The sequence below is a fragment of the Cherax quadricarinatus genome, chromosome 70 (assembly GCF_038502225.1).
Source record: "Cherax quadricarinatus isolate ZL_2023a chromosome 70, ASM3850222v1, whole genome shotgun sequence".
In the NCBI taxonomy this organism is placed as follows: domain Eukaryota; kingdom Metazoa; phylum Arthropoda; class Malacostraca; order Decapoda; family Parastacidae; genus Cherax; species Cherax quadricarinatus.
This window is the reverse complement of record NC_091361.1, coordinates 20,215,945-20,235,834: the sequence shown is the minus strand read 5'-3', so window position 1 is coordinate 20,235,834 and position 19,890 is coordinate 20,215,945. Positions and strand designations below refer to the sequence as shown.

Genomic DNA, 19,890 nt, shown 5'->3' with positions numbered 1-19,890 from the left:
CCATACTGTTGCCTATGTTACTGATGTCCACCATACTGTTGCCCATGTTACTGATGTCCACCATACTGTTGCCTATGTTACTGATGTCCACCATACTGTTGCCTATGTTACTGATGTCCACCATACTGTTGCCTATGTTACTGATGTCCACCATACTGTTGCCCATGTTACTGATGTCCACCATACTGTTGTCCATGTTACCGATGTCCACCATACTGTTGCCTATGTTACTGATGTCCACCATACTGTTGCCCATGTTACTGATGTCCACCATACTGTTGCCTATGTTACTGATGTCCACCATGCTGTTGCCTATGTTACTGATGTCCACCATACTGTTGCCTATGTTACTGATGTCCACCATACTGTTGCCCATGTTACTGATGTCCACCATACTGTTGCCTATGTTACTGATGTCCACCATACTGTTGCCCATGTTACTGATGTCCACCATACTGTTGCCCATGTTACTGATGTCCACCATACTGTTGCCTATGTTACTGATGTCCACCATACTGTTGCCCATGTTACTGATGTCCACCATACTGTTGCCCATGATACTGATGTCCACCATACTGTTGCCTATGTTACTGATGTCCACCATACTGTTGCCCATGTTACTGATGTCCACCATACTGTTGCCCATATTACTGATGTCCACCATACTGTTGCCTATGTTACTGATGTCCACCATACTGTTGCCTATGTTACTGATGTCCACCATACTGTTGCCCATGTTACTGATGTCCACCATACTGTTGCCTATGTAACTGATGTCCACCATACTGTTGCCTATGTTACTGATGTCCACCATACTGTTGCCCATGTTACTGATGTCCACCATACTGTTGCCCATGTTACTGATGTCCACCATACTGTTGCCTATGTTACTGATGTCCACCATACTGTTGCCCATGTTACTGATGTCCACCATACTGTTGCCCATGTTACTGATGTCCACCATACTGTTGCCTATGTTACTGATGTCCACCATACTGTTGCCCATGTTACTGATGTCCACCATACTGTTGCCCATGTTACTGATGTCCACCATACTGTTGCCCATGTTACTGATGTCCACCATACTGTTGCCCATGTTACTGATGTCCACCATACTGTTGCCCATGTTACTGATGTCCACCATACTGTTGCCCATGTTACTGATGTCCACCATACTGTTGCCCATGTTACTGATGTCCACCATACTGTTGCCCATGTTACTGATGTCCACCATACTGTTGCCCATGTTACTGATGTCCACCATACTGTTGCCCATGTTACTGATGTCCACCATACTGTTGCCCATGTTACTGATGTCCACCATACTGTTGCCCATGTTACTGATGTCCACCATACTGTTGCCCATGTTACTGATGTCCACCATACTGTTGCCCATGTTACTGATGTCCACCATACTGTTGCCCATGTTACTGATGTCCATCATACTGTTGCCCATGTTACTGATGTCCACCATACTGTTGCCTATGTTACTGATGTCCACCATACTGTTGCCCATGTTACTGATGTCCACCATACTGTTGCCCATGTTACTGATGTCCACCATACTGTTGCCCATGTTACTGATGTCCACCATACTGTTGCCCATGTTACTGATGTCCACCATACTGTTGCCCATGTTACTGATGTCCACCATACTGTTGCCCATGTTACTGATGTCCACCATACTGTTGCCCATGTTACTGATGTCCACCATACTGTTGCCTATGTTACTGATGTCCACCATACTGTTGCCCATGTTACTGATGTCCACCATACTGTTGCCCATGTTACTGATGTCCACCATACTGTTGCCCATGTTACTGATGTCCACCATACTGTTGCCCATGTTACTGATGTCCACCATACTGTTGCCCATGTTACTGATGTCCACCATACTGTTGCCCATGTTACTGATGTCCACCATACTGTTGCCCATGTTACTGATGTCCACCATACTGTTGCCCATGTTACTGATGTCCACCATACTGTTGCCCATGTTACTGATGTCCACCATACTGTTGTCCATGTTACTGATGTCCACCATACTGTTGCCCATGTTACTGATGTCCACCATACTGTTGCCCATGTTACTGATGTCCACCATACTGTTGCCCATGTTACTGATATCCACCATACTGTTGCCCATGTTACTGATGTCCACCATACTGTTGCCCATGTTACTGATGTCCACCATACTGTTGCCCATGTTACTGATGTCCACCATACTGTTGCCCATGTTACTGATGTCCACCATACTGTTGCCCATGTTACTGATGTCCACCATACTGTTGCCCATGTTACTGATGTCCACCATACTGTTGCCCATGTTACTGATGTCCACCATACTGTTGCCCATGTTACTGATGTCCACCATACTGTTGCCCATGTTACTGATGTCCACCATACTGTTGCCCATGTTACTGATGTCCACCATACTGTTGCCCATGTTACTGATGTCCACCATACTGTTGCCCATGTTACTGATGTCCACCATACTGTTGCCCATGTTACTGATGTCTTCCACAGAGTCATAATGTTGTTGATGTCTACATTTTTGCTTGTGTTGTTGGTGTTTTCTACAGTGTTGCTTGTATTCTTTGTATTGTCCACAGTGTTGCTTGTGTTGTTGGTGTTCTCCACAGTGTTGCTTGTGTTGTTGGTGTTCTCCACAGTGTTGCTTGTGTTGTTGGTGTTCTCCTCAGTGTTGCTTGTGTTGTTGGTGTTCTCCACAGTGTTGCTTTTGTTGTTGGTGTTCTGCACAGTGTTGCTTGTGTTGTTGGTGTTCTGCACAGTGTTGCTGGTGTTGTTGGTGTTCTCCTCAGTGTTGCTTGTGTTGTTGGTGTTCTCCACAGTGTTGATGGTGTTGTTGGTGTTCTCCACAGTGTTGCTTGTGTTGTTGGTGTTCTCCACAGTGTTGCTTGTGTTGTTAGTGTTCTCTACAGTGTTGCTTGTGTTGTTGGTGTTCTCCACAGTGTTGCTTGTGTTGTTGGTGTTCTGTACAGTGTTGCTTGTGTTGTTGGTATTCTCCACAGTGTTGCTTGTGTTGTTGGTGTTCTGTACAGTGTTGCTTGTGTTGTTGGTATTCTCCACAGTGTTGCTTTTGTTGTTGGTGTTCTCCACAGTGTTGCTTGTGTTGTTGGTGCTCTCCACAGTGTTGCTTGTGTTGTTGGTGTTCTCCACAGTGTTGCTTGTGTTGTTGGTATTCTCCACAGTGTTGCTTTTGTTGTTGGTGTTCTCCACAGTGTTGCTTGTGTTGTTGGTATTCTCCACAGTGTTGCTTTTGTTGTTGGTGTTCTCCACAGTGTTGATGGTGTTGTTGGTGTTCTCCACAGTGTTGATGGTGTTGTTGGTGTTCTCCACAGTGTTGCTTGTGTTGTTGGTGTTCTGTACAGTGTTGCTTGTGTTGTTGGTGTTCTCCACAGTGTTGCTTTTGTTGTTGGTGTTCTCCACAGTGTTGCTTTTGTTGTTGGTGTTCTCCACAGTGTTGCTTGTGTTGTTGGTATTCTCCACAGTGTTGCTTTTGTTGTTGGTGTTCTCCACAGTTTTGATGGTGTTGTTGGTGTTCTCCACAGTGTTGCTTGTGTTGTTGGTGTTCTCCACAGTGTTGCTTGTGTTGTTGGTGTTCTGTACAGTGTTGCTTGTGTTGTTGGTGTTCTCCACAGTGTTGCTTGTGTTGTTGGTGTTCTGTACAGTGTTGCTTGTGTTGTTGGTGTTCTCCACAGTGTTGCTTGTGTTGTTGGTGTTCTCCACAGTGTTGCTTGTGTTGTTGGTGTTCTCCACAGTGTTGCTTGTGTTGTTGGTGTTCTCCACAGTGGTGCTTGTGTTGTTGGTGTTCTCCACAGTGTTGCTTGTGTTGTTGGTGTTCTCCACAGTGTTGCTTGTGTTGTTGGTGTTCTCCACAGTGTTGCTTGTGTTGTTGGTATTCTCCACAGTGTTGCTTGTGTTGTTGGTGTTCTGTACAGTGTTGCTTGTGTTGTTGGTGTTCTCCACAGTGTTGCTTGTGTTGTTGGTGTTCTCCACAGTGTTGCTTGTGTTGTTGGTGTTCTCCACAGTGTTGATTTTGTTGTTGGTGTTCTGTACAGTGTTGCTTGTGTTGTTGGTGTTCTGCACAGTGTTGCTTGTGTTGTTGGTGTTCTCCACAGTGTTGCTTGTGTTGTTGGTATTCTCCACAGTGTTGCTTGTGTTGTTGGTGTTCTGCACAGTGTTGCTTGTGTTGTTGGTGTTCTCCACAGTGTTGCTTGTGTTGTTGGTATTCTCCACAGTGTTGCTTGTGTTGTTGGTGTTCTGCACAGTGTTGCTTGTGTTGTTGGTGTTCTCCACAGTGTTGCTTGTGTTGTTGGTGTTCTGCACAGTGTTGCTTGTGTTGTTGGTATTCTCCACAGTGTTGCTTGTGTTGTTGGTGTTCTGCACAGTGTTGCTTGTGTTGTTGGTATTCTCCACAGTGTTGCTTGTGTTGTTGGTGTTCTGCACAGTGTTGCTTGTGTTGTTGGTGTTCTCCTCAGTGTTGCTTGTGTTGTTGGTATTCTCCACAGTGTTGCTTGTGTTGTTGGTGTTCTCCACAGTGTTGCTTGTGTTGTTGGTATTCTCCACAGTGTTGCTTGTGTTGTTGGTATTCTCCACAGTGTTGCTTGTGTTGTTGGTGTTCTCCACAGTGTTGCTTGTGTTGTTGGTATTCTCCACAGTGTTGCTTGTGTTGTTGGTGTTCTGCACAGTGTTGCTTGTGTTGTTGGTGTTCTCCACAGTGTTGCTTGTGTTGTTGGTATTCTCCACAGTGTTGCTTGTGTTGTTGGTGTTCTGCACAGTGTTGCTTGTGTTGTTGGTGTTCTCCACAGTGTTGCTTGTGTTGTTGGTGTTCTGCACAGTGTTGCTTGTGTTGTTGGTATTCTCCACAGTGTTGCTTGTGTAGTTGGTGTTCTGCACAGTGTTGCTTGTGTTGTTGGTGTTCTCCTCAGTGTTGCTTGTGTTGTTGGTATTCTCCACAGTGTTGCTTGTGTTGTTGGTATTCTCCACAGTGTTGCTTGTGTTGTTGGTGTTCTGTACAGTGTTGATGGTGTTGTTGGTGTTCTCCACAGTGTTGCTTGTGTTGTTGGTATTCTCCACAGTGTTGCTTGTGTTGTTGGTGTTCTGTACAGTGTTGCTTGTGTTGTTGGTGTTCTCCTCAGTGTTGCTTGTGTCTTTGGTGTTCTCCACAGTGTTGCTTGTGTCTTTGGTGTTCTCCACAGTGTTGCTTGTGTTGTTGGTGTTCTGTACAGTGTTGCTTATGTTGTTGGTGTTTTGTACAGTGTTGCTTGTGTTGTTGGTGTTCTGTACAGTGTTGCTTGTGTTGTTGGTGTTCTGTACAGTGTTGCTTGTGTTGTTGGTATTCTCCACAGTGTTGCTTTTGTTGTTGGTGTTCTCCACAGTGTTGCTTGTGTTGTTGGTGTTTTTCAGAGTGTTGCTTGTGTCTTTGGTGTTCTCCACAGTGTTGATGGTGTTGTTGGTGTTCTCCACAGTGTTGCTTGTGTTGTTGGTGTTCTCCACAGTGTTGCTTGTGTTGTTGGTATTCTCCACAGTGTTGCTTTTGTTGTTGGTGTTCTCCACAGTGTTGCTTGTGTTGTTGGTGTTCTCCACAGTGTTGCTTGTGTTGTTGGTGTTCTCCACAGTGTTGCTTGTGTTGTTGGTATTCTCCGCAGTGTTGCTTTTGTTGTTGGTGTTCTCCACAGTGTTGCTTGTGTTGTTGGTATTCTCCACAGTGTTGCTTTTGTTGTTGGTGTTCTCCACAGTGTTGCTTTTGTTGTTGGTGTTCTCCACAGTGTTGCTTGTGTTGTTGGTATTCTCCACAGTGTTGCTTTTGTTGTTGGTATTCTCCACAGTGTTGCTTTTGTTGTTGGTGTTCTCCACAGTGTTGCTTGTGTTGTTGGTGTTCTCCACAGTGTTGCTTTTGTTGTTGGTGTTCTCCACAGTGTTGCTTGTGTTGTTGGTATTCTCCACAGTGTTGCTTTTGTTGTTGGTATTCTCCACAGTGTTGCTTTTGTTGTTGGTGTTCTCCACAGTGATGCTTTTGTTGTTGGTGTTCTCCACAGTGTTGCTTGTGTTGTTGGTATTCTCCACAGTGTTGCTTGTGTTGTTGGTATTCTCCACAGTGTTGCTTTTGTTGTTGGTATTCTCCACAGTGTTGCTTTTGTTGTTGGTGTTCTCCACAGTGTTACTGGTGTCGTTTGTGTTCTCCACAGTGTTGATGGTGTTGTTGGTGTTCTCCACAGTGTTGATGGTGTTGTTGGTGTTCTCCACAGTGATGCTGGTGTTGTTGGTGTTCTCCACAGTGATGCTGGTGTTGTTGGTGTTCTCCACAGTGTTACTGGTGTCGTTTGTGTTCTCCACAGTGTTGATGGTGTTGTTGGTGTTCTCCACAGTGTTGATGGTGTTGTTGGTGTTCTCCACAGTGATGCTGGTGTTGTTGATGTTGTCCACAGTGATGCTGGTGTTGTTGGTGTTCTCCACAGTGATGCTGGTGTTGTTGGTGTTCTCCACAGTGATGCTGGTGTTGTTGGTGTTCTCCACAGTGATGCTGGTGTTGTTGGTGTTCTCCACAGTGTTACTGGTGTCGTTTGTGTTCTCCACAGTGTTGATGGTGTTGTTGGTGTTCTCCACAGTGTTGATGGTGTTGTTGGTGTTCTCCACAGTGATGCTGGTGTTGTTGGTGTTCTCCACAGTGATGCTGGTGTTGTTGGTGTTCTCCACAGTGATGCTGGTGTTGTTGGTGTTCTCCACAGTGATGCTGGTGTTGTTGGTGTTCTCCACAGTGATGCTGGTGTTGTTGGTGTTCTCCACAGTGTTGATGGTGTTGTTGGTGTTCTCCACAGTGATGCTGGTGTTGTTGGTGTTCTCCACAGTGTTGATGGTGTTGTTGGTGTTCTCCACAGTGTTGATGGTGTTGTTTGTGTTCTCCACAGTGATGCTGGTGTTGTTGGTGTTCTCCACAGTGTTGATGGTGTTGTTGGTGTTCTCCACAGTGATGCTGGTGTTGTTGGTGTTCTCCACAGTGATGCTGGTGTTGTTGGTGTTCTCCACAGTGATGCTGGTGTTGTTGGTGTTCTCCACAGTGATGCTGGTGTTGTTTGTGTTCTCCACAGTGATACTGGTGTTGTTGGTGTTCTCCACAGTGATGCTGGTGTTGTTGGTGTTCTCCACAGTGATGCTGGTGTTGTTGGTGTTCTCCACAGTGATACTGGTGTTGTTGGTGTTCTCCACAGTGATGCTGGTGTTGTTGGTGTTCTCCACAGTGATACTGGTGTCGTTTGTGTTCTCCACAGTGTTGATGGTGTTGTTGGTGTTCTCCACAGTGTTGATGGTGTTGTTGGTGTTCTCCACAGTGATGCTGGTGTTGTTGGTGTTCTCCACAGTGATGCTGGTGTTGTTGGTGTTCTCCACAGTGATACTGGTGTCGTTTGTGTTCTCCACAGTGATGCTGGTGTTGTTGGTGTTCTCCACAGTGATGCTGGTGTTGTTGGTGTTCTCCACAGTGATGCTGGTGTTGTTGGTGTTCTCCACAGTGTTGATGGTGTTGTTGGTGTTCTCCACAGTGATGCTGGTGTTGTTGGTGTTCTCCACAGTGATGCTGGTGTTGTTGGTGTTCTCCACAGTGTTGATGGTGTTGTTGGTGTTCTCCACAGTGATGCTGGTGTTGTTGGTGTTCTCCACAGTGATGCTGGTGTTGTTGGTGTTCTCCACAGTGATGCTGGTGTCGTTTGTGTTCTCCACAGTGATACTGGTGTCGTTTGTGTTCTCCACAGTGATGCTGGTGTTGTTGATGTTGTCCACAGTGATACTGGTGTCGTTTGTGTTCTCCACAATGATGCTGGTGTTGTTGGTGTTGTCCACAGTGCTGCTTGTGTTGTTGGTGCTCACAGTGTTGCTTGTGTTGTTAGTGTCCTCGCGGATACTCATTCTTGTATGCACTAGCTGTACGTCCTGATCTGTTGTGTTGTCTCTGACTCTCGTTGTTGTCTGTACTCTGTCTCTTTCCGTCTAAGCGTCAGGTGTCGGTCATCATTCATCTCTCTGCTGCTGAGACAGAGAGGGGTCTTCCTGGAGTCTGCCTTGAGGGTGCTCCGGGGGTTAACGTCCCCTCGGTCCAGTCCTTAAAACGAGGCCTCACAGTATGTTAAGGCGTGGTCAATTGGACCCTTATGTTTTCTCATAGTGTAATTTCGGCGGTGCTACTTTTCATCGGGAAGGTGTTACGCCATCTGCCAGTCTTCGACATTCGTAGGGAATAATATCTGTTTGCAGACTGACCAGTCTCTAGGATTTTTTAATTATAGATTATGATTTATCTTTCTCTCCTGTATTCCAGGGAGTACATTTCTGGGAACTTCAAAAGTGTCCTTTTACTTTACAATATAATAATACATTATAATAATAATATTAATTTTATTTCTACAAGTTCATGTATAATTATACAGTCCTAGCTGACATAAGTGACATACTACTGTATAATGAGCCACTTGTTGTGCAGAGCATTTCGGGCAAATTTAGTCAATTTTGACCCAAGATGCGACCCAAACCAGTCGACTAATACCCAGGTACCGATTTTACTGATGGATGATGATAGACAACCGATGTAAAAAACACTCCCAATGTTTCAACCCTCGAGGGAATTGAACCCGGACTTCACCATGTGAAACCAGAGCTTTGCTACGAGGTCACGGGCCACCGTAATGTGATTCACCGAGCTTATAACTGCAGTAAAGGTTCCTTGTACATTGTCTGGGTCTGCGACTTCACTTGCCTTGAATGATTTTATTGACATTTCTGAAAATAACTCTGTTATTTATGTCTTCATTATCTAGAATCCTGCTGGGAATACTGCATCAGTTATCATTTAATGTAGTTTTATGTCAGTAAGTGAGGTGAGTATAATATCGAGCACATCTCATAAAATGGACCAACCTCCTCTCTCTTTCTTCCTCCTCCTGTTGCCTTTCCTACCAGACTGAAGTGTTTGTTTTCACCAATTCCCTTGCATGTATGCATATATATATATATATATATATATATATATATATATATATATATATATATATATATATATATATATATATATATATATATATATATATATGTGTGTGTGTGTGTGTGTGTGTGTGTGTGTGTGTGTGTGTGTGTGTGTGTGTGTGTGTGTGTGTGTGTGTGTGTGTGTGTGTGTGTGTGTGTGTGTGTGTGTGTGTGTGTGTGTGTGTGTGTGTGTGTGTGTGTGTGTGTGTGTGTGTGTGAGTGTGTGTGTGTGTGTGTGTGTGTGTGTGTGTGTGTGTGTGTGTGTGTGTGTGTTTGAGTGTGTGTGTGTGTGTGTGTGTGTGTGTGTGTGTGTGTGTGTGTGTGTGTGTGTGTGTGTGTGTGTGTGTGTGTGTGTGTGTGTGTGTGTTTGAGTGTGTGTGTGTGTGTGTGTGTGTGTGTGTGTGTGTGTGTGTGTGTGTGTGTGTGTGTGTGTGTATTTTGAGTGTGTGTGTGTGTGTGTGTGTGTGTATGTGTGTGTGTGTGTGTGTGTGTTATTGTGTGTGTGTGTGTTTGAGTGTGTGTGTGTGTGTGTGTGTGTGTGTTTGAGTGTGTGTGTGTGTGTGTGTGTGTGTGTGTGTGTGTGTGTGTGTGTGTGTGTGTGTATGTGTGTGTGTGTGTGTGTGTGTGTGTGTGTACTCACCTAGCTTTGGTTGAAGGGGTCGGGTCACAGCGTCTGGCCCCACCTCTTCGCAGGTCGCTGCTAGCTCCTCTCTCTCCTTGCTACATAAGCTTTATCATATATCTTCTAAAAGCTACATCATTCTGCAGATTCTTTCACTGCTTGACATATCTATGACTGAAGAAATACTGACTCATCTGAACTTTAACTTCCAGATGTGACTCATTGTTTCTGTGGTCCATCTCAGAGACATCCTGTCCCTATACACCTTGTCAATTCCTCTCAGTATTTTATATGTCGTTATCATGTCACTCCCCCGTCTCTCCTGTCCTTTAGTGTCGTCAGGTCGATTTCCGTTAACCTTTCCTAGTAGGACATAACCATTAGATCCGGGACTATCCTTGTTGCAAACCTTTGCACTTTCTCTAATTTGTTGACGTGCTTGACCAAGAATGGGCTCCATACTAATGCTCCATACTCCAGTATGGGTCTAACGTACACGGAGTAGTCTTGAACAATTCCTTGCTGAGGTGTCGGAACACTGTTCTTAGGTTTGCCAGGCGCTCATATGTTGCAGCAGTTATTTGGTTGATGTGCGCCTCAGGAGATGTTCTCGGTATTATACTCACCTTAATTTTCTTTTCCTTGAGTGAGGTTTGCAGTCTTTGGCTTCCTAGCCTGTACTCTGTCTGTGGTCTTCTTTGACTTTCCTCAATCTTCATGACTTTGCACTTGGTGGGGTTAAACTCCAGGAGCCAGTTGCTAGACCAGGCTTGCAGCTAGACCAGGCTTGCAGCTAGACCAGGCTTGCAGCTAGACCAGGCTTGCAGCTAGACCAGGCTTGCAGCTAGACCAGGCTTGCAGCTAGACCAGCCTTGCAGCTAGACCAGGCTTGTAGCTAGACCAGGCTTGTAGCTAGACCAGCCTTGCAGCTAGACCAGCCTTGCAGCTAGACCAGGCTTGTAGCTAGACCAGGCTTGTAGCTAGACCAGCCTTGCAGCTAGACCAGCCTTGCAGCTAGACCAGGCTTGCAGCTAGACCAGGCTTGCAGCTAGACCAGGCTTGCAGCTAGACCAGGCTTGCAGCTAGACCAGCCTTGCAGCTAGACCAGGCTTGCAGCTAGACCAGGCTTGCAGCTAGACCAGGCTTGCAGCTAGACCAGGGTTGTAGCTAGACCAGCCTTGCAGCTAGACCAGCCTTGCAGCTAGACCAGGCTTGTAGCTAGACCAGGCTTGTAGCTAGACCAGCCTTGCAGCTAGACCAGCCTTGCAGCTAGACCAGGCTTGTAGCTAGACCAGGCTTGTAGCTAGACCAGCCTTGCAGCTAGACCAGCCTTGCAGCTAGACCAGGCTTGCAGCTAGACCAGGCTTGCAGCTAGACCAGGCTTGCAGCTAGACCAGGCTTGCAGCTAGACCAGGCTTGCAGCTAGACCAGGCTTGTAGCTAGACCAGGCTTGCAGCTAGACCAGCCTTGCAGCTAGACCAGGCTTGCAGCTAGACCAGGCTTGCAGCTAGACCAGGCTTGCAGCTAGACCAGGCTTGCAGCTAGACCAGGCTTGCAGCTAGACCAGGCTTGCAGCTAGACCAGCCTTGCAGCTAGACCAGGCTTGCAGCTAGACCAGGCTTGCAGCTAGACCAGGCTTGCAGCTAGACCAGCCTTGCAGCTAGACCAGGCTTGCAGCTAGACCAGGCTTGCAGCTAGACCAGCCTTGCAGCTAGACCAGGCTTGCAGCTAGACCAGGCTTGCAGCTAGACCAGCCTTGCAGCTAGACCAGGCTTGCAGCTAGACCAGGCTTGCAGCTAGACCAGCCTTGCAGCTAGACCAGCCTTGCAGCTAGACCAGGCTACCAGATTCCTTGGTAGTTCTACTTGATCCTCATCCACTTGAATTATCCGCATTAGTCGTCTGGAAAAAGGGACACCTCTGCATTTGTCCCTTCCGTCAAGTTATTCACATATACCAGAAACAGCACCGACCCTTGTGGAACCCCGCTCATCACAGGCTCCCATTCTGACACCTCGTCACGTACCTTCACTCGTTGTTACCTACCTGAGAAGTATTGTGTGTGTGTGTGTGTGTGTGTGTACTCACCTATTTGTACTCACCTATTTGTGGTTGCAGAGGTCGAGTCATAGCTCCTAGCCCCGCCTCTTCACTGATTGCTACTAGGTTCTCTCTCTCCCTGCTCCATGAACTTTATCATACCTCGCCTTAAAACTATGTATGGTTCCCGCCTCCACTACTTCACTTTCTAGGCTATTCCACGGCCTGACAACTCTATGACTGAAGAAATACTTCCTAACATCCCTTTGATTCATCTGAGTCTTCAACCTCCAATTGTGACCTCTTGTGTCTGTGTCCCATCTCTGGAACATCCCGTCTTTGTCCACCTCGTCTATTCCGTGTGTGTGTGTGTGTGTGTGTGTGTGTGTGTGTGTGTGTGTGTGTATGTATATGCATGCGTGTAAGTAGACGGCTGAATTCCAAATGGAGACAAACACAAAGAAGAATGGAGACCTGGAAACTTTACAGTTTCATCTCCCTCTGAGATCTTCTTCAGCTGTACAGGAGAGTGAAAGTGTCTTAATTTATATAGTGGACAAATGTAATTGATACATGAACGTTGAGGTTGAGGGGATCTTTTTCCTCAACGTCGATGTAACACTTATATTTCAAAAAATTATGAACCCATACTTTTTCACTGTTCTTTTCTCAGATGTAGTTCGAAGATTTCCTCATGTAAGTAACGAAGTAATGGAGCAATTAAGTAAGTAACTGCATTTAGTGTTTTCCTGTATTTTGTACTTCCTCTTCTGTGTTCCTCTATATCACTTTCTCTCCTAAAGAGTTTTCCTCCACTAATTTCTCCCATAATGTGTTCCAATACCACAAACTTTGCCCTGAGAGTATCACTTGTTCGCCTCAAAACAATATTGTTTCATCGACCGTGACAGGACTCGAACCTGCAATCTTCGGATCCGAAGTCCGACGCCTTATCCATTAGGCCACACGGTCAGTGTGTTGCGTGTGTTATTGATGCTTTCCACTGTGTTGCTTGTGTTGTTTGTAACATTCCACGATGTTGCAAGTGTTGTTGATGTGGATCACAGTGATTAATTGCATAGATTAAGCTTTGCAAAGTTTTAATTTTCTTGGTGATCTTCAGTGTTTAATGTGATGTGAATGTTCTTCACATCACGATGTTGATGTCTTTATCCGAGTGTTGTTGATGTTCTTCGCAGTGTTGCTGATGTTCTTCACAATGTTAATTGTGTTGTTGGTGTTCTCCGGTGTTGCTTGTTTGCGTTTTCTCCACAATGTTGCTTGTATTGTTGGTCTTTTTTCAGTGTTTTTTTGTTGTTGTTGATCTCCAGAGTGTTGGTGATGTCCTCCAGAGTGTTGGTGATATCCTCCAGAGTGTTGCTTGTGTTGATGATGTTCTCAACAGAGTTGCCGATATTCTTCACAGTGTTGCTAGTATTGTTAGTGTTCTTCAAGGTTTTGCTGGTGTTCTCCACAATGTTGCTTTTGTTGTTGTTTTTTTTCCCAGCGTTGCTGGTGTTCTTATGCTCTCGACAATGTTGCTTGTGTTGTCAGTGTTCTTCACAGTGTTGCATGTGTTGTTGGTGTCCTTTCAGATTCTGATTTCAGTATGCACTAGCTGTACGTCCTGATCTGTTGTGTTGTCTCTGACTCTCGTTGTTGTCTGTACTCTGTCTCTTTCCGTCTAAGCGTCAGGTGTCGGTCATCATTCATCTCTCTGCTGCTGAGACAGAGAGGGTCTACCTGGAGTCTGCCTTGAGGGTGCTCCGGGGGTTAACGCCCCCTCGACCCAGTCCTTTAAGCGAAGACTCGGTCAACGTGGCTGTTACTGCTGCCCGGACGTATTCCAGCATAAAAAACCACAGCCCGGCTGATCGGGTACTGACCTATAGGTATCTGTCCAGCTACTCCTTGAAGGCAGTCAGGGATCTATTGGTAATTTCTCTTCTGCCTGGTAGGAGGCTGTTGAACAGTCTTGGGCCTCAGGCACTTACTGTGTTTTATCTTAGTGTACTCATGGCGCCGCTACTTTTCAATGGGGGTATGTTGCACCACCTCCCCAATCTTTTGCTTTCGTAGGGAGTGATTTCTGTGTGAAGATTTGTTACCTGTCTCTCTAGGATTTCCCAGGAATAGATTATGATTTATCTTTCTCACCTGCATTCCAGGGAGTACAGGTCAAGGAACTTCAAAATTGCTCAGTAATTAAGGTGCTTGACTGAGCTTATACCTGCAGTGAAGGTTCTTTATACATTGTCTAGATCTGCGACTTAACTTACCTTGGATGACTTTATTAACATTCCTGAAAGTAACTCTACTGTTTATGTCTTTATTATCTAGAATCCTGCTGGGAATACTGCATCAATAATCCTTTAATATAGTCTTGTGTCAGTGATTGTTATGATATTTGGGCTTACATCTGCTATCTATTCCATAAACTCCTCACTATAGTTGGACTATCTATCCACATCTGCAAGTCACATTCTGAGGTTTCTTTCTTTTTTCCATTCTCTGGTCTAGTCTTTCTGTTTAGCATTTGCCCAGAGTTGGGTAGATAGTGTTAGGGTTGTGCATCAGTGCCAGGGAAGGAGGAAGGGTGAGGCAATAAGGAAAAGTGTAAGGGGATAGTGTTAGTGAAGGGAAACTGAAGGTGGGTCATAAAATAGGTCAACTAGGCGTAAAATATTGTTTAAGCCTATAGGAGTTCCTTGGTGCAGAGTGTTCCCTCCTCCTGTCTCCTCGTCTTTCTCTTTTTTTGTGCATTGTACATTCTCCCTTAGATATTCCCTTTCCACCTCCATCCTCTCCTGATATACTATATATGATATTATCACATGTTTTCAGTCTTGCGTTCTGTCTTATGTCCTTATTCTCGTCCGTATTTTCCATTAAGTTAGATTGATTGGACTTTGTCACTGAAGTGCCTCAACGTCCTCTGAAATATTTATATCTCTTCAATCTCTTCTTGTTCTACTTACCTTTTAATATTTTGCCTCCTCCAATCTCCTGTTTCCTGGCTACTTTTTAACCTCTTTGAGACCAAAGATTATCAGCAACATCTCTCTCATTCTTCCTTCTATTACTTTTCTTACGAGACTGAAATGTTCGTTTTGATAATTTCTGTGGAAAATAGAGGCTGTGTGTGTGGGGATTTCACGACAGAGTAGGGTTAGTGGTCCCTGTTTCAGTCGTGAAATTCAGTCTCTAGTGCGTGCAACGACATCCTAGCTCCTGAAATAGTGAGTATTCATCTTCATTACTACACAGGAGGTAGTGTGAAGATTGTCGTGTCAGGTAGTTGCTATGGTAGGTCTCTGGTCGTGGTAGTGCCATCTCTGTGCACGTGTATGCACCTGAATACATTCACCAATACTCACGTGGTAGTGCTTGGGGCGGGGGATACCTGAGAACCACCTGTACAAGTCACGCAACTGCCTGGTCCAGCTAGCAAGTCCCCTGCCTGCAGTGGGTCGTATGGTATACGAATGGTAATTCACTGCGCAAGGTTATCGAGGAGAGGAAGTGGCCGTCCTCAGTGCTGAAATGTGACTGCCCGCCTTCGGCCCAGCCTCTCTCGTGGGCACTCAAAGCTGGCAGGTTGAAGGTGCCTACGGCCTAGTGTTGTGTAGTTAGTGTGATCACTAAGCTAAACTAAATTAACTAACTATTCCACAGATTAAATATGTGTAAGTTGTAAAGGTTAATACAGTAGGCTGTCTTATAAATTAAGTATAAATAGAATTGACACAACTCTGTAGGCCTCGTCTCTCCCCCCCCCCAGCTGGAGGACGGCAGTAACGGTTCTGTGAAATATAAGTGATATTTCCATTGCATGTACTCACCTAATTATGGTTGCAGGGGTTGAGTCATAGCTCCTGTCCCTGCCTTTTCAATGGTCGCCACTAGGTCCTCTCTCTCCCTGTTACATGATCTTTTTAATACCTCTTCTTAAAGCTATGTATAGTACCTGCCTAATGACTTTTCCACTTCCTGATAACTCTATTGCTTAAGAATTACTTCCTAACATCTCTGTGACTTATCCGAGTCTTCAACTTCCAATTGTGACCCCTCTGTTGCTGTGTCACATCTCTGAAACATCCTGTCCCTATCCGCCTTGTCAATTCCTCTCAATATTTTATATGTCGTTATCATGTCCCTCCCTCTCTCTCCTGTCCTCCACTGTCGTCGGGTCGATTTTCCTTAGCCTCTCCTCATAGAACATACCTCTTAGCTCTGAGTCTAGTCATGTTGCAAACCTTTGCACTTTCTCAAATACCTTAAAGTGTTTGACAGGTGTGCGTTCCATACTGGTGCTGAATACTTCAATATGGGTCTGACGTACACGGTGTACAGAGTCTTAACGATTCCTTGCTAAGGTATGGAATCACCATTCTCAGGTATGCCAGGCATCCATATGCTGTAGCAGTTATTCAGTTGATATGCACCTCAGATGTGATCGGTATTAAACTAACCCCAAGCTCCTTTTCCTTGAATAAGGTTTGCAGTCTTTGACCCCCTAGCCTGTACTCTCTATATGGTCTTCTTTGACTTCGCACTTGGTGGGATTAATTAAACTCTAGTATCCATTTGTTGGACAAGGTTTGCAACCTCTCCAGATCCCTTTTTAGTTCTATTTGATCCTCATTCACTTGAACTTTCCCCATTAGTTTCACGTTGTCTGGAAAAAGGAACCCTTTTGAATTAATCCCTTTCATCAAGTTATTCACATATACCAGAAACAGCACCGGCCCTAAGACTAACCCTTATAGAATCACGATCGTCACAGGTGCCCACTCTGACACCTCGTCACGTATCATCATTTGTTGTTTCCTTCCTGTCAGGTCTCCCTGATCAGTTATAGTGCCTTTCCTCTTATTCCTGTTTGCTTCTCTATCTTTCGAACTAAGCTCTCTTCTGCCTTACTTCTGTCACCTTGTCGTAAAACTCCACTACGTTTTGACACAGGATTTTCCCTCTCTGAAACCATACTGGTTGTCGTATTTAAGCTTATTTCTTTCTAGGTGCTTCACAAGTCTTTACCTGATAAACTGCTTCATAATTTTGCATACTATACATGTCAGTACGACTGGTCTGCAGCTTAATGATACCTGCCGCTCTCCTTTCTTAAAGATTGGGACTACATTTGCTGTCTTTCACACCTTAGATAGTTACCCTGCTTCGATAGATATGTTGAAGATTCTTGCTAATGGCACCCACAGCGCTTCTGCTCCCTCTCCCAGGACAAACGGAAAAATGTTGTCCGGTCCCACCGCCTTTGAGGTATCTAGTTCACTTAGCAGCCTCTATTCTTCAGCATCGGTTATGTAGTGTGTCCAGCACTTGTTGGTGCACCCTTCCATCCCGGGTTACTATAGTCCAGTCTGTCTCCACAGAAAACACTTCCTTAAATCTCGTGTTTAGCTCTTCACACACTCCTTTTCGTTTCTTGTGATCTCCTCTCCTATCTCAACTTGATTACCTCTGTGACTTTTATTTTTCCTCCTGATGTGGGTCAGATATAGCTTTTGATGCTATGTCATTCTCGTATTGCCGCTTACCTATATGTACTTACCTATATGTGGTTGTAGGGCTCGGTGCATAGCTCCTGGCCCCTCCTCTTCACTGGTCGATACTAAGTGGCTCTCTCTGCTGCATGAGCTTTATCATACCTCTTCTTCAAGCTATATGGAACTTGCCTTCACTACTTCATTCTCCAGATTATTCCACTTCTTGACAACTCTAAGGCTGAAGAAATACTTTCTAACATCCCTCAGTTTCATCTGAGTCTTCAACTTCCAATTGTGACCTCTTGTTACTGTGTCCAATCTCTGGGACATCCTGTCTTTGTCCACCTTGTCAGTTCCTCGCAGTATTTTATATGTCGTTATCTTGTCCCCCAATTCCTCTTGTCCTCCAGTGCCGTCAGGTCGATTTCCCTTAACCTTTCTTCGTAGGACGTTTCCCTTACCTCCGGGACTAGTGTTGTTGCAAACCTTTGCAATTTCTCTAATTTCTTGGCCAGGTGTGGGTTCCAAATTGGTGCTGCGTACTTCATTATGGGCCTGACGTTCACGGTGTAGTCTTAAACGATTCATTACTAAGGTATCGGAACGCTATTCTCAGGTTTGCCAGGCGCCCATATGCTGCAGCAGTTATTTGGTTAATGTGAGACGCAGATGTGCTCTGTATTATAATCACCCCAAGTTCCTTTTCCTTGAGTGAAGTGTGTAATCTTTGGACCCCTAGCATGTACTCTGTGTGTGTGTGTGTGTGTGTGTGTGTGTGTGTGTGTGTGTGTGTGTGTGTGTGTGTGTGACATACACGGTGTACAGTGTCTTGAATGATTCCTTACTAAGGTGTCGGAATGCTGTTCTCAGGTTTGCCAGGCGCCCATATGCTGCAGCAGTTATCTGATTGATGTGTGCTTCCGGAGACATGCTCGGTGTTATACTCACCCCAAGATCTTTCTCCTTGAGTGAGGTTTGCAGTCTTTGGCCACCTAGCCTATACTCTGTCTGTGGTCTTCTGTGCCCTTCCCCTATCTTCATGACTTTGCATTTGGCAGGATTAAATTCGAGTTGTTGATGTTCTTCACAGAGTTGTTGATGTTCTTCACAGAGTTGTTGATGTTCTTCACAGAGTTGTTGATGTTCTTCACAGAGTTGTTGATGCCCTCGAAAGTCTTTCTCGCTTTGTTGATGTTCTCCATATCGTTGCATTTTTAAAGCCTCACACAGTGTTGTTCATGGTGATGATGTCATCCACAATGTTGCTGGTGTTGTTGATGTACCACACAGTGTTGCTAATATTGTTCATGTCCTCCACCGTCTTGCTGGTGTTGTTGATGTACCACACAGTTTCGTTAGTGTTGATAATGCCCTCCATTTTCTGGCTGATGTTGTTGATGTTCTTCTCAGTGTTTCTTGTGCTGTTGATGTCTTCCGTTTTGATGCCCATGTTACTGATGTCTTCCACAGAGACGAAAATATTGTTGATGTCCACAGTGTGTGTGTGTGTGTGTGTGTGTGTGTGTGTGTGTGTGTGTGTGTGTGTGTGTGTGTGTTGTGTATGTGTGTGCGCGCATGCCTGTAAGTAGACTGGTGAAATCCAAAAAGAGACAAACAACGTAAAATGGGGACATTATATTTCCATCTCTGTCTGAGATCTTCTTTAGCTGTACAGGAGAGTAAAAGTGTCGTATATTATAGAGTGGATAAATGTAATTGATACATATATGTTGAGCTTGAGGGGATAATTTCACCCCACATCTCTATACCCCTTATATTTCGCAAATTTATGAACCAATACTCTTTCCCTGTTTTGTTCTGCTAAAGGATATCTCATACGTAGTTTGGAATATAATTAATGGAGCAATTAAGTATCTGCATTTAGTGTTTTCCTGTATTTTGTACTTCCTCTTCCTGTGTTCCTCTATATCACTTTCTCTCCTAAAGAGTTTTCCTCCACTAATTTCTCCCATAATGTGTTCCAATACCACAAACTTTGCCCTGAGAGTATCACTTGTTCGCCTCAAAACAATATTGTTTCATCGACCGTGACAGGACTCGAACCTGCAATCTTCGGATCCGAAGTCCGACGCCTTATCCATTAGGCCACACGGTCAGTGTGTTGCGTGTGTTATTGATGCTTTCCACGGTGTTGCTTGTGTTGTTTGTAATACTCCACGATGTTGCAAGTGTTGTTGATGTGCATCACAGTGATTAATTGCATAGATTAAGCTTTGCAAAGTTCAACTTTTCTTGGTGATCTTCAGTGTTTTATGTGATGTGAATGTTCTTCACATCACGATGTTGATGTATTTATCCGAGTGTTGTTGATGTTCTTCTCAGTGTTTCTTGTGCTGTTGATGTCTTCCGTTTTGATGCCCATGTTACTGATGTCTTCCACAGAGACGAAAATATTGTTGATGTCCACAGTGTTGCTGAGAAGGACATCAACAAAACAAGCAACACTGTGGGAAAAATCATCATCACCAGCAACACTGTGAACAACACCAACAACATCCCTTCTCGGGATGTTCCAGAGATGGGACACAGACACAAGAGGTCACAATTGGAAGTTGAAGACTCAGATGAATCAAAGGGATGTTAGGAAGTATTTCTTCAGTCATAGAGTAGTCAGGCCGTGGAATAGCCTAGAAAGTGACGTAGTGGAGGCAGGAACCATACATA

At 44.9% G+C, this 19,890-nt stretch overlaps 2 non-coding genes across 2 annotated transcripts; both read right to left on the bottom strand.

The window, feature by feature from the left end:
* Positions 1–12,597: 12,597 nt before the first annotated feature.
* Positions 12,598–12,670, bottom strand: TRNAR-UCG (transfer RNA arginine (anticodon UCG)). The gene has a single exon. It is a non-coding gene; the product is annotated as a tRNA-Arg (tRNA).
* Positions 12,671–19,248: 6,578 nt separating this feature from the next.
* Positions 19,249–19,321, bottom strand: TRNAR-UCG (transfer RNA arginine (anticodon UCG)). Its single transcript has one exon. It is a non-coding gene; the product is annotated as a tRNA-Arg (tRNA).
* Positions 19,322–19,890: the final 569 nt, after the last annotated feature.